Below are 12,014 nucleotides of genomic sequence, written 5' to 3' on the forward strand. Positions count from 1 at the left end.
TCATTACAAACAGGACAGTGGTAACAACTTTAGGCTACAGAGAATTTAAAGTTTTAGATTTTAAATAGGCTGTATACATTTCAATGGGAGCAACAGGACAGTGAAATGTCGCTGAATTTACTACAGGACGGATTGTAGGGCAGCAAACATCGTCGGGAAACACGTTTTCAACCCTGCAGGTTACCTGGTGTAATGTTTTTCAGCTAAAAAGAAACATGGTCTGACTCCTACCAACTATATAAAGAGTAACTGAAGGTTAAATGCAGCTAATATGTCCTGTTTAAAGCCAGGCACTTCCACCTCCGCTCCGCTGCGTCTCAGCCGCCATCGCTCTGGCAGCAAGAGCGCCAGAGCCAGAGCAGGGGAGAGCTGGAACAAACCATTTTGGGAGGGAGGAGTATCTATACTTTTGTTGTTAAAATGTTACGTCTCAAACAAGTACTGTATGCTTTTTATATTTTCAGTAGTGTGTCACACAAACAGTAAATATTGTCGAAAAAAGTTTTTAAAAAAAAGTAAGAAATCTTTGGGGGTGCTTTGAGCACAACATATTGTGGCGAGCTCAGACAAGGAGGAGACAGAGGTGTCGTTTGGTCTCGCTTCCCCGAGTTTCCAGGGAGCACAGCCGTTTATTTTCCGACAGAAACACACCGCTGCTAACCAAACTGCTCGGCATAGCTTAGCACAACAACAACAACAAAAAGGCGCTCTCTCACCCAGGAAACACACAGTCGCAGAGAGCGCGCGTCGCCCTGTAACCATGGCAAGGCGTCAGCAGATGCTGAGGGACATAAAGCACAGAGAGTTGCAATTTTTTGCAGTGCTTCATGTGGTCTTCAAATTACCTCAAGAACAGTTTGTAGAAAACTTTGTGCAATAAGTTTTCATAGCCAAGCAGCTGCATCCAAAGCTTACATCACCAAGCACAATGCAAAGCATCAGATGTAATGGTGTTACGTAGCCCGCCACTGGACTATAGAGCAGTGGAGATGAGTTCTCCGGAGGGACTAATCCATGTAGCAATCTGATGGACAACTATGGGTTTGGCAGTTGCCAGGCGGTTGTCTGACTGCATTTTGCCAAGTTCAAAGCATGCAGAGTTCCTTTCGTTGGAACTATTTCATGCTCCTAACTTTGTAGGAAGACTTTGGGGATTAAGTTTTTATTCGAACAAGACTGTGAACCAGTGTACAAAGCAAGGTCCATAAAAACATGGATGAGCAAGTTTGTTGTGTAAGAACTTGACAGGCCTGCGTAGAGCCCTGACCTAAACCTGACAGAGCACATCTGTAATAAACAACACGTAATAAACTACAACAGAGTGCAGAGTCCAGCCCTTCTTCTCCAACATCAGTGACTGACCTCTCAAATCTGCTTCTTCACTGTTTAGTGTGTGCAGTGTGTGTTTATGGGTCCAAAATTCCCATAAGCAAATACTTTTACTAATAGATTGTAAGAGATACGATTCGAAAGTAATATCTTCAACTTGAAAGTACAGTTGTCAGTGTGTGGCTAAATGCAACATAATCCAGTTTTAATCCAGTCCGTAGTCTTTCTCTTTATATAGCTAAGTAACCTTCAAGAGGAAGTGTGGATTGACTGATCAGCCATTCAGGCTACAGTTTGACCAAATTACTTATATTTTTAAAGAATGAATTTACAGTGGATATATTGCATTTTTTTTGTTTTCTGTACTATATTTAGTAATATATGCTTACATTAGTTTATTTCCTATGTTACGGTTCGGCGTTGGCAGTGTATTGTTTTAGGCGTTTTGTTTTGGCGTGACTGTTGTGTTTCCTGTTTTACTTTGAAAGTCTGTGTTATCTTAGTGTTCAGTTTACGTTTCCTTGTCTCGTCAGGTCTTATTTGCCCCAGCTGTGTATCCCTCCTGTGGTCCATTCCCTAATTGCTCCTTTTATGTATTTAAGCCCTGTGTTTCTGTATGTCATGGTCGCGATCTTCCCCCCCCCCGTTGTAAATAGTTTGGCGCCTTGTGTTTGGTGATGTAAATAAATGTCGTATCTTGCTTTAAATCTCGTTTTGGGATTATTTTTGTGGAAGTTGCACACCGGTTGCCTAGGCCAGGGTGTAACATATGGGGGCTCGTCCAGTCGCTGGGGGGTCCGAGGACCGCTTAAGCCGTCCGCCGTCGCTGGAGGGTCCGAGGGAGGGACCGCTTCAGCCGTCTGTCTTCGCTGGAGGGTCCGAGGGACCGCTCCAGCCTTCATCCGCCGTCGCTGGAGGGTCCGGGGAACCGCTCCAGCCGTTGTTTGTCTGCTGGAGGGTCCGTGGGACCGCTCCAGCCTTCATCCGCCGTCGCTGGAGGGTCCGGGGAACCGCTCCAGCCTTCGTTTGTCTTCGCTGGAGGATCCGTGGGACCGCTCCAGCCTTCTGCAGCTGGTGGGCTGCGTGTCCGTGTTTGCAGCTGGTGGGCTGCGTGTCCGTGTTTGCAGCTGGTGGGCTGCGTGTCTGTCTTCGCTGGAGGACCCGTGGGACCGCTCCAGTTTTCCGTTTCCACTGGAGGACCCGTCCAGCCATCAGCGTCGCCTGCGGGACGGCGGCCGGTGCCATATGGGCTGGACATGGAACAAACATTTTTCGTTGGGGTTGTATGTTTTACATGATTGTTTTTTTGGGTGGGGGGGTATGTTACGGTTCGGCGTTGGCAGTGTATTGTTTTAGGCGTTTTGTTTTGGCGTGACTGTTGTGTTTCCTGTTTTACTTTGAAAGTCTGTGTTATCTTAGTGTTCAGTTTACGTTTCCTTGTCTCGTCAGGTCTTATTTGCCCCAGCTGTGTATCCCTCCTGTGGTCCATTCCCTAATTGCTCCTTTTATGTATTTAAGCCCTGTGTTTCTGTATGTCATGGTCGCGATCTTACACACATGATGAAAAGCTCAAATGAAGACTTGATGTCCTGCACATGAGTAACTGCCAGCTGTGTTGGCCCTGGCTTATCACAGTAACAGCTCTGCAGGGTGGCTCATTTCTTGGGCAAGAAGACCATTCAATGTCACCAGTTATTGACATCTATATTTCTTCACTTGCTGTCTGGTGGGCTTGTTCTGGTCCTGGAGCTGGCTGCAGATGGGGTACTCGTCTTCGTTTTGTTACTAAATGGTGCTCAACCTCATCCTCTTCTTCAAAGTCACTGTCAGACTCTGAATTTTCAGAAATGTGAAATGTTCTGAAACCTCTTTGTCAACATCATCATCAGAAGCTCCTCTCTCTTCCAAAATCAATTGGATGGCCCTCGCAGCAGATAATCTTTTGCCATCTTGATCAGTTGTGATAAGGAACCACACTGGCAAAGTCTTATTTATAGTATTATGCCCCTAATTTGCAGGTGGGACAGGGTATGAGAAAATAAAATTTGGATCCCTCAAGAAAGAGGGTAAAATGTGTGAGATGTCAGAGCAGACGGTGTTGATAGTTGAATTTTCAACAATGTTGCAACTTTGTGCGGAGCAGGAGGGGAAGAAAACACTATCAGCAGCACCAGAAAGGAGGAAGACAGAGTGTGGGAACACAGGACCTACACTTTCAACACTTTTATTAGACCTGGGTCCAGTGGACCCAAACACCTTGCATGTAATGTAAATGCATGGGGGGAGGTACAGTATGAGGTCATTGAAAATTAGTTCGGATTTATGTTCTTCACAGAAAATAAGCCAAAGCCAATGAATTTCAGGTTGAAAAAATAATTAATTGTTTAATTTTTCTCTTGAGAAAAACTGAAAACGGGTCTCACGGACCCGAACACCATACAAGGGTTAAGAGAGGTGGATGAACAATCCACTGGAGTGTAAAAAATCAATTTCATCATAAAAGACATATTTGTTGAAGCACTAAGACATCAAGAAGTAAAAAACAAAAAGTGGTGTTAGTTGTTGTACTGCTGATATTGGTGAAACTGAATAAAAATGAATAAGCCATTTTTATTTCCATGAAGTAAGCCCGTTAATAAAGACCAGGTGTGTCGGGGGCTATTGGGACAAAACTTACATTGCAGTCGATGGTACTTTTCATTTTCATTCCAAAGAGCAAACATCAATCCTGAGCCTGCTTTCCAGTTCATATCTGCGTGATCTGGGTGGATAGTTGTGTCAACAAACCTCTGTTTGTTTAAGTTTCAACATTGGTTTTTTTTCCATTGCAAACCATCCTCAAACTGGCAATTCTCACTTTTTCTAAGAAAAACACAAGTGGTTTAATGCTTAACTGAATCCAACCAGCAAGTAGACAAACTGTGTTGTGTCAGATGAGAAAATGTTTCTTCTGTCATGCAAGAAACAGAAAAAATGTATGAATTAAAATGCTAGCGGATAAGATTAAAATGCATGCAGTCAATAATTAATAGCAGAAATGGAGATTATTATTAATGAGGATTAAAAATGCATATCATAATCCCACCTCATTATAATATAATTATGTGTGTGTGTGTGTGTGTGTGTGTGTGTGTGTGTGTGTGTGTGTGTGTGTGTGTGTGTGTGTGTGTGTGTGTAAGGTATTAAAAACAAAAAGTGCCACATTCGTTTGATGGAAATTAAAAGGCACTATCAGAATGAGCCAAAAGGTGAACATAAGGCGTATACTCATACTTAGAGTGGTTCAGGATTTATTTACATTTATCATTTATTAACATAAACATAAACATAAACATAGCTCGACTTGACCAGAGCAAGTTTTTTTCTTGGAAGAATCAGAATTACGTAGTAATACGAAACAGCTGAAACTAAAGAAAACCAGTAACTGACTTATCACACTGTTGTATGAGAGATGGAAGACGGGTTACTGAGGCAGGCAAACTGGCGTGTGAGACGGTTACCGAGAGTGGGCAGGTAGGTTACCCAGGTGGAGTTATCAGAGAGGCAGCAGTTGCAGGGGTATAGTTTAGGGGCCAGCGCCTCCCTGACATCACTCACATTACCAAGCCAGTATTGCTAGCCCTGTCTGGCAACCATACTTAATTCATAATTTTTTTTAATGCACCTCTTGTTTTGGTTTCCCTGGGCTACAACAAACAATCCACTGCTAGACTGGTAAAAAGAGAGCGTTTTGGGGTGGGGTGAAGATTGCTACATGAACCCTCAATGAAAACAAAACAGAAATTATCGTCTTTGGTAGCCATATGCCGTTGAAACAGCTATCGGGGACCTTAGGTTCTTATGCCAGTCACCTATCGTCTACTGTCAGAAATCTGGGAGTAGTGCTGGACAGTTCCCTCAAATTAGATAAGCAAGTGGCTGCAGTGGTAAAAACCAGCTTCTACCAACTACGCCAAATTTCGAAGGCAATGCCTTACCTACGACACAAGGACCTTGAAAGGCTCATTCATGCTTTCATAACCTCTAGACTGGACTATTGTAATTCTCTTTACTTAGGCCTCCAACTCTCCCTCATCCAACGCCTACAATTAGTCCAGAATGCCGCAGCACGCCGTTTAAGCGGCACTAGAAGACAGGATCATATCACTCCTATTCTAGCTAACCTCCATTGGCTTCCTGTCAAGTACCGTATTGTTTTTAAAATTCTTCTATACACTTTTAAAATCTTAAATAACTTGGCACCCAGTTATTTGATTGACCTTCTTAATTTATATATCCCTACAAAGGCACTCAGATCCTCTAATCAGGGGCTCCTAATGCAACCAATGTCTCGACTAAAGACGAAGGGGGATCGTGCCTTTGCTTTTGCTGCACCAAAACTGTGGAACAGCCTGCCGGTTGATGTCCGTGCGTCGGAAACTATTCAATCTTTCAAATCACGGTTAAAAACCCATTTGTTTAAGCTTGCCTTTCAAACTACTTAGCTTAATTTCTTCCCGGTTCGTGCTTGTTGCAATAGTACCATCCTATAACTGTATTTTTGTTGTTGATTGTTTTCTTTTGCTGTAAACCTGCAAGTATGGCTCGTCTGTGAAGCACTTTGTTGTACCTGTGACTTTTAAATGTGCTATAGAAATAAAATTGAAATTGAAATTGAAATGAACTGTTTAAAATACGCCCCTACTTCTATCAGCTGACCGACCCACCTGACCTCTCCTCAGTGCCCACTCTGACTGAAATTTCTTTTACATGTATATTGATTACATGTTCTAACAATACTTTGTATCACTTAGTTATATATGAAGGAGAGCATCAGATGTGTGTTTTATGCTTTATTGCACACAGTTAAGCATTGTAGAATAGTTTAGATGTGGACTGGTACACAGTATTGGGAAGGTTACTTTTAAAAAAGTATTCAGATTACAGAATACATGCCCTACAATGTAGTTTGTAAAGTATTCCGTTAAGTTACTCAATGAGAGTAACGTATTCTGAATCACATCCTGTAAATTCTTGTTGGATTTTCTCTACCAATTGGCTGTTAAGCCCAAATCTCCCTGAACAGACAATATGTTTACTGTAGAGGAGCAAAGACTTATGTTAACATAAGATAAGATGTTAGCTTGGTGGCAAGTAGCCTTCAGTAATAGTAATAAATCACACAGCAATAGTACATCGAAGATACTGAAGTGTCACATAACCCAGGCAGGCAGTAGTGATGGGTCGGTTGCGAACGAAACGGCTCTTGGAGCCGGATCTTTGACGTGAACGACGCGAGCCGTGGGTTGTTTTTTCTTTCTCTCACCCTCTCTCTCTCTTGTACTTTTTTTCTGCTTCACGCGAGCCTTGTGCTTTGTGCTGGGCAGAGGGGGGAGGGGCGGTAGTTGCACTCAGTAGCACAGGAACAGAGCGGGAGGGAGAGAGAGAGCCGGGGACAACAACGTCACATAAGGAAGGTATAGTAATCATCCACAACTATTTTCAGTTGCAGATGATAAAGGATTCAGAAAGTTTATTCATGCAGGTCCATATGACAGAGAATATGCAACTTCTTTTTGTTTTCATATTATAATTTATATTTAATTGTGTTGTGGTTTGCAGAGTTTTGTGTTGTTTCACTTTAAATTTGTTTAAAAGGAAAAAGCTGAAAATTTAAATAGTTAAAAGTTGAAATGTGAATAGTTGGTTTTCGTATTATATGATTTATTTATTACATTTTATGTGGAGTGAATGAATAAAAGTATATTTACAGACAAAGCACATACAAACTCAACAAAACACAACAGAAGTGCTCCAGGATGCTAGGGGGCAGTGTTGAGCTTTTGTTATCTTGTGGCTACACAAGCCAGCAAGTACCAACGACCGGATTTGGTGTGTGGTAGTAACAGCTACATGAACTTTTTTAAATTATTTGAATATATATGAGTGCTTGTGTATAAATACACAAACAATACACATATGCTTTCATGGTTTCAGTTGTGTAATTTAAGTGATCTAGTAGCTCTGTTTTGGAAGTTCAGTTAACTATAGGAGTGTGTTTTGGAGTTTGTACGTGCTTTGTCTCTTGGGGCCACCGTATGTATTTATATTAATTGTGTACTTACACAAGATTTACATTCCTGCTCTTGCTCTTGACGAAGGCGGTCGCACTTTTCTCCTCCTCCTCCTCCTCTCCCTTATCTTCCCTGCTTAGCCTCTTGTGTCCTTGTCTAGTCTCGTGTTTTTTATTACTTTTCCCTGGAACATTCTCTCACAGTCTGTTCTCTAAAACCTAAAAGAGGAATTATGGATTTGATCAACTGGTCCCTAAATGCAATTGACATCCTTTCTCAACGAGAAGTTTGGGCTCGGGTGAGCCTGAGTGCTGAAGATATCTAACTATTCGGAACCATGATAACAGGGTTCTTGCTGATCGGAGCTGGCTTGGCCCTGACTTATCAAAGAATTAAGAAAGTGGAACCAGCTGTTCAAACCCCCACAAGGCTGCCCGCTGGGATTGGAACGATGGGAGAGGCGTGAGTTTCTCAAAATGGGCTCATTGAGTCAGCACGGATAAGATCTTGGAGAGGCTACGGCTGCTGTGAATACTCAGAATAAGATCTCTGACTGCAGACTGGATACATCTCAGAAGGGCTCGCTCGGAATAACATCTCTGGGCGCAAATTGGATGACATCTCGGGGAGGCACACTGCCGTGAGTTCTCAGAATCGGCTCCTTGAGCACAAGAAATGACAACATCATAGAACGACGAAGCTCACGGCTCTCCAACAGGAGATTGAGAGACCAGTGTTGGACTGTAGAACTGCTTTGAAATTCATATGAGCTGTTCGCACTAAAGTAAAAACCATCATCACTTCATGCGGAGACCCTCTCGGCGCCAGCTGCGGTCTCAAGGTTGGAGCTGAACAACAACACCCTGATAACGACTGTGTTTAGACTGTTCCCCCCATTCCATGCAAGGCCACCTGGGTTGGCTGGAAGACTGTTTACTTAGCCTGGCAGGGTGAAGGACACTGTCTCAGCTGAACTATGGACACACACACACACCTACATATACACTGATATGCACACACTCATCCCCCCTCCCTTTCCAAATGCCTTCGACGCTTATTCCCTTCCGATGCTGACAGGGATCAAGGAGACCAGCGCACGCAGGCCCGGATGTGCTGTCTAAGTCGGCGGTCTCTCACCCTTTACCCGCCCCTGTTGCTTGTCATGTGTTTCTTTGGTGTATTAAGAGTTTTTTCATGTGCAGAGGTGTTTTTTTCTTCTCAGTCTGGGGGGAGTTATTTTTTCTCCTTATCTTTCCTCATGTGGTGCATTTTCCATTGTTATACCTCTCTGACCTGTCTTCCCCATGTGATGTTTTGTGTAATGTATGTATGGTCGGAGGGTAAGATGGCGCCGCCATTGCGTGCAATAGGTCAGCAGCCTTATGAAATTTCCCCTGTAGGACTTATAAAGGTATATCAAATCAAATATATAAACATATATAAATAAAACCACTTTTTTTACATTAGTAATTCCTTTTGTGCATAATTTTATATTATTGTTAATAATAAATTAATTAAAGCAACAAAACAACCTGAAGAGCCGGTTCGGAGCCGAAAGAGCCGGTTCTCTAAAAAGAGCCGGAAATCCCATCACTAGTAGGTACCACAACTAGAACACGGTAGTTGCAGCAGGCTAACGTTAGTTATTTTAAAAAAAGAACTGACTTCCAGAGTTTGAATTGCACAGTCAGATTTCATCCCTTTCTTCTTTAAATGTGAAGTGGTGTCGGAATTTCCAGCCAGCAGTGAATTCCTGCCCGTGCACTGCTGGCTGAACACGAATGCCATGCCAGACAAGTTTTCCAGCGCCTCCTAGAAAACCGGTTATTTTTAAAGGGGGAGAAATGTGAATTCCATGTCAAAACATTGTCATTCTTTGGCTACATCATTGAATAGGGAAATCTCAGCTGACCCAGTCAAGGTTCAAGCTGTAGTCAACTGGCATGTTCCTCCAGATCATAAGAAGCTTCAGCATTTCCTAGGCTTTGCAAATGTCTACCACCGTTTCATCTGGGATTTTAGTAGAATTGCTTTGCCTCTAACCCCTCTCACCTCCCCCCCAAGGTTCTGTCTGCCCAGAATGCATTCACTCACCTCAAGGAACACTTTGCTTCAACACCTATCTTTTTGCAAATGGACTAGGTCTCCAGTTCATCGTGGAGGTGGAAGCCTGCGATTTGGGGTTGGGGACCATGCTCTCCCAACAAAAGGATGGTAAGCTCCATCCCTGTGCCTATTTCTTTCATTGTCTCACCCCTGCAGAACAGAACTATGATGTGGGAAACCACGAACACCTCTGCATCAAGCCCGCACTGGAGGAGTGGAGACACTGGCTCGAGGGCAAGGTTCTGCCATTCATTGTCTGGACAAATCATAAGAACCTGGCATATTTCCAATCTGCCAAACGGCATAACGCCCGACATGCCAGGTGGCCCTGTTGTTCACCCGATTCCCTTTTTCAATCACCTACAGGCCCAGATCTTGCAACATAAATCCAGATGCACTCTCTCAACAATTTGGGACCATGGCTTACAACTCACCTATCCTACCTTAGAACGTAGAAACTCTTTCTCAACAGGTGATCCAGGAAAAAAAAAAGGTGATGAAGCAGATTTTCATTGTCTTTTCTCTCTATCTCTTTTCTCCTTTTTCTTTCCCTCTCCTTCTGTTAACTTTCTTCTGAACTTTTCTTCTTGTTTTTCTTTCTCGTCCCTGAGTCCAGTCTGGCCTGATTACAATAACTTAGAATAAAAATAACTAATAAAGATCAAATAAACTATGACAATCAAGTGGACCAGTATAGCAAAAGGCCCACTTGGGAAAGTAAATCTGTTGGGCATTTTTCTTGGCCTTCAGGCAGTAATTCTGATTGCTACAGTGCCAGACAGGACACAACCCCCCCCCCCCCCCCCCCCAAAAAAAAAAACGTAGAAACTTAGAACTTTTATTGTCATTGTACAGTTGCTTGCACAGCGAAATTGGGAAGCAAGACAACAAAAGTAAAGAAAAACAATATAAAAACACTATACACGATGTTTTAGTTACAGGAAGCACTATGGGGGTGTGTACAAGGGCATCGTAATAAAATATAATCAATAATAAATAAGGGTGGAAGGGCTATGGTCGTTAAAAATAGAGATGGAAATTCCACATTTGCTGAAATATTGCACAGGGAATCACAGCAACAGAATGATTGTATGGGAGAGGTCTGCTCACACTCTTAATTTGCATTAATAGTTCTGACAGTCCACGAGAAGAAGCTGTTCTTTAGTCTGTTGGTTTTGGGCCTGATAGATCTGAACTTTTTTCAGAGGGCAGGATGTTGAAGAGGTGGTGGTTGAGATGGAGGTGGTCTTTAATAATCACCCTGGCTCTGGAGAGACATCTAGAGCTGGCAATGGAGTCCAGGGAGGAGGTTGGACAGCCGATCACCTTCTCTGCAGTTCTGATGACTCTCTGGAGTCTCTTCTTATCGGCTGTTGTGCAACCAGCGTACCACACGGAGATGGCGGGCACCAGCACACTCTCGATTGTGGCTCGATCGAAGGACACTAGTAGGTCAATCTGCAGCCTGTTCCACCTCAGAATCCTCAGGAAATGGAGGCTCTGCTGGGCTTTCTTCACTAAGGCTGACGTGTTTGTTGACCAAGATAGATCCTCAGATATGTGGGTGCCACGGAACTTAAAGGAGGACACCCTCCCCACGTAGTCACCTTTTATGGAGAGGGGGTCAGTTTTTGTCTTACAGAAGTGCATGACCACTTCCTTGGTTTTCCTAGTGTTTAGGGTGAGGTTATTGTGGTCACACCATTCTGTCAGACGCTGGACCTCATCTCTGTAGGCGGTGTCGTCATCATTGGTGATGAGCCCCATCAGAGTGCTGTCATCTGCAAACCCTGTCTCTCCTTTGTGCCCACCTTCCAGGCCCTCTCTGCCCGCCTGGCCACCCAACCTTCTCTATCATTCAGATTATGGATGTGAGGTGCCGGGGATGGGGGCTTCGATATCTGGTAGACTTGGAGGGCTAGGGGTCCTGGGTTCCCTGGGCCACTGTGTTGGCCACGTTGGACATGTTGCGGGAGTTCCGTCGTCTTCACCCAGATAAGCCTGGTGGGTTGCGGGGAGGCTCTCATTGGTGGTGGTGGTGGGATGGGGTGGGATGATGTCATGAGGAGTGATCGTGAGCTACCCCGTTTCCCTGGATTTCCTGGAGCCCCGTCCCCTTGCACTTTTTGTATATATCACTTGTTGTAAAAAAAAACAAAAACCTTTGTTTCTCTAAAATATTTGAAGTCTATCAGTCTTGACATTCATATTCTTGTGTAGAATGCTGTTCTTTTTTTCTCTAGTGTTACTGAGGCCTTACAGGAGAGCCAACAACACTAAACACTTTTTGGTAATACACTGTCACCTACTTGTAAATCTGTTCAATTTAGAAAATGTTTATTACATTTAATTTGTTTAAAAGGTTTTTTCTCCCCACTGTCACCACGCACATACAGCTAACCGATGGCTGAATGGTTAGAGTCTCTAATGCTGCAGAATCTTGACTTTACAATATAAAGCGCCTTGAGATTTTTGTGGCCAATCCAGTAATTGAGATTGTCTTTGAACCCTCAACAAAGCTGTTAC

This window comes from Rhamphochromis sp. 'chilingali', assembly GCF_963969265.1.
Source record: "Rhamphochromis sp. 'chilingali' genome assembly, chromosome: 14".
Classification (NCBI taxonomy): Eukaryota; Metazoa; Chordata; class Actinopteri; order Cichliformes; family Cichlidae; genus Rhamphochromis; species Rhamphochromis sp. 'chilingali'.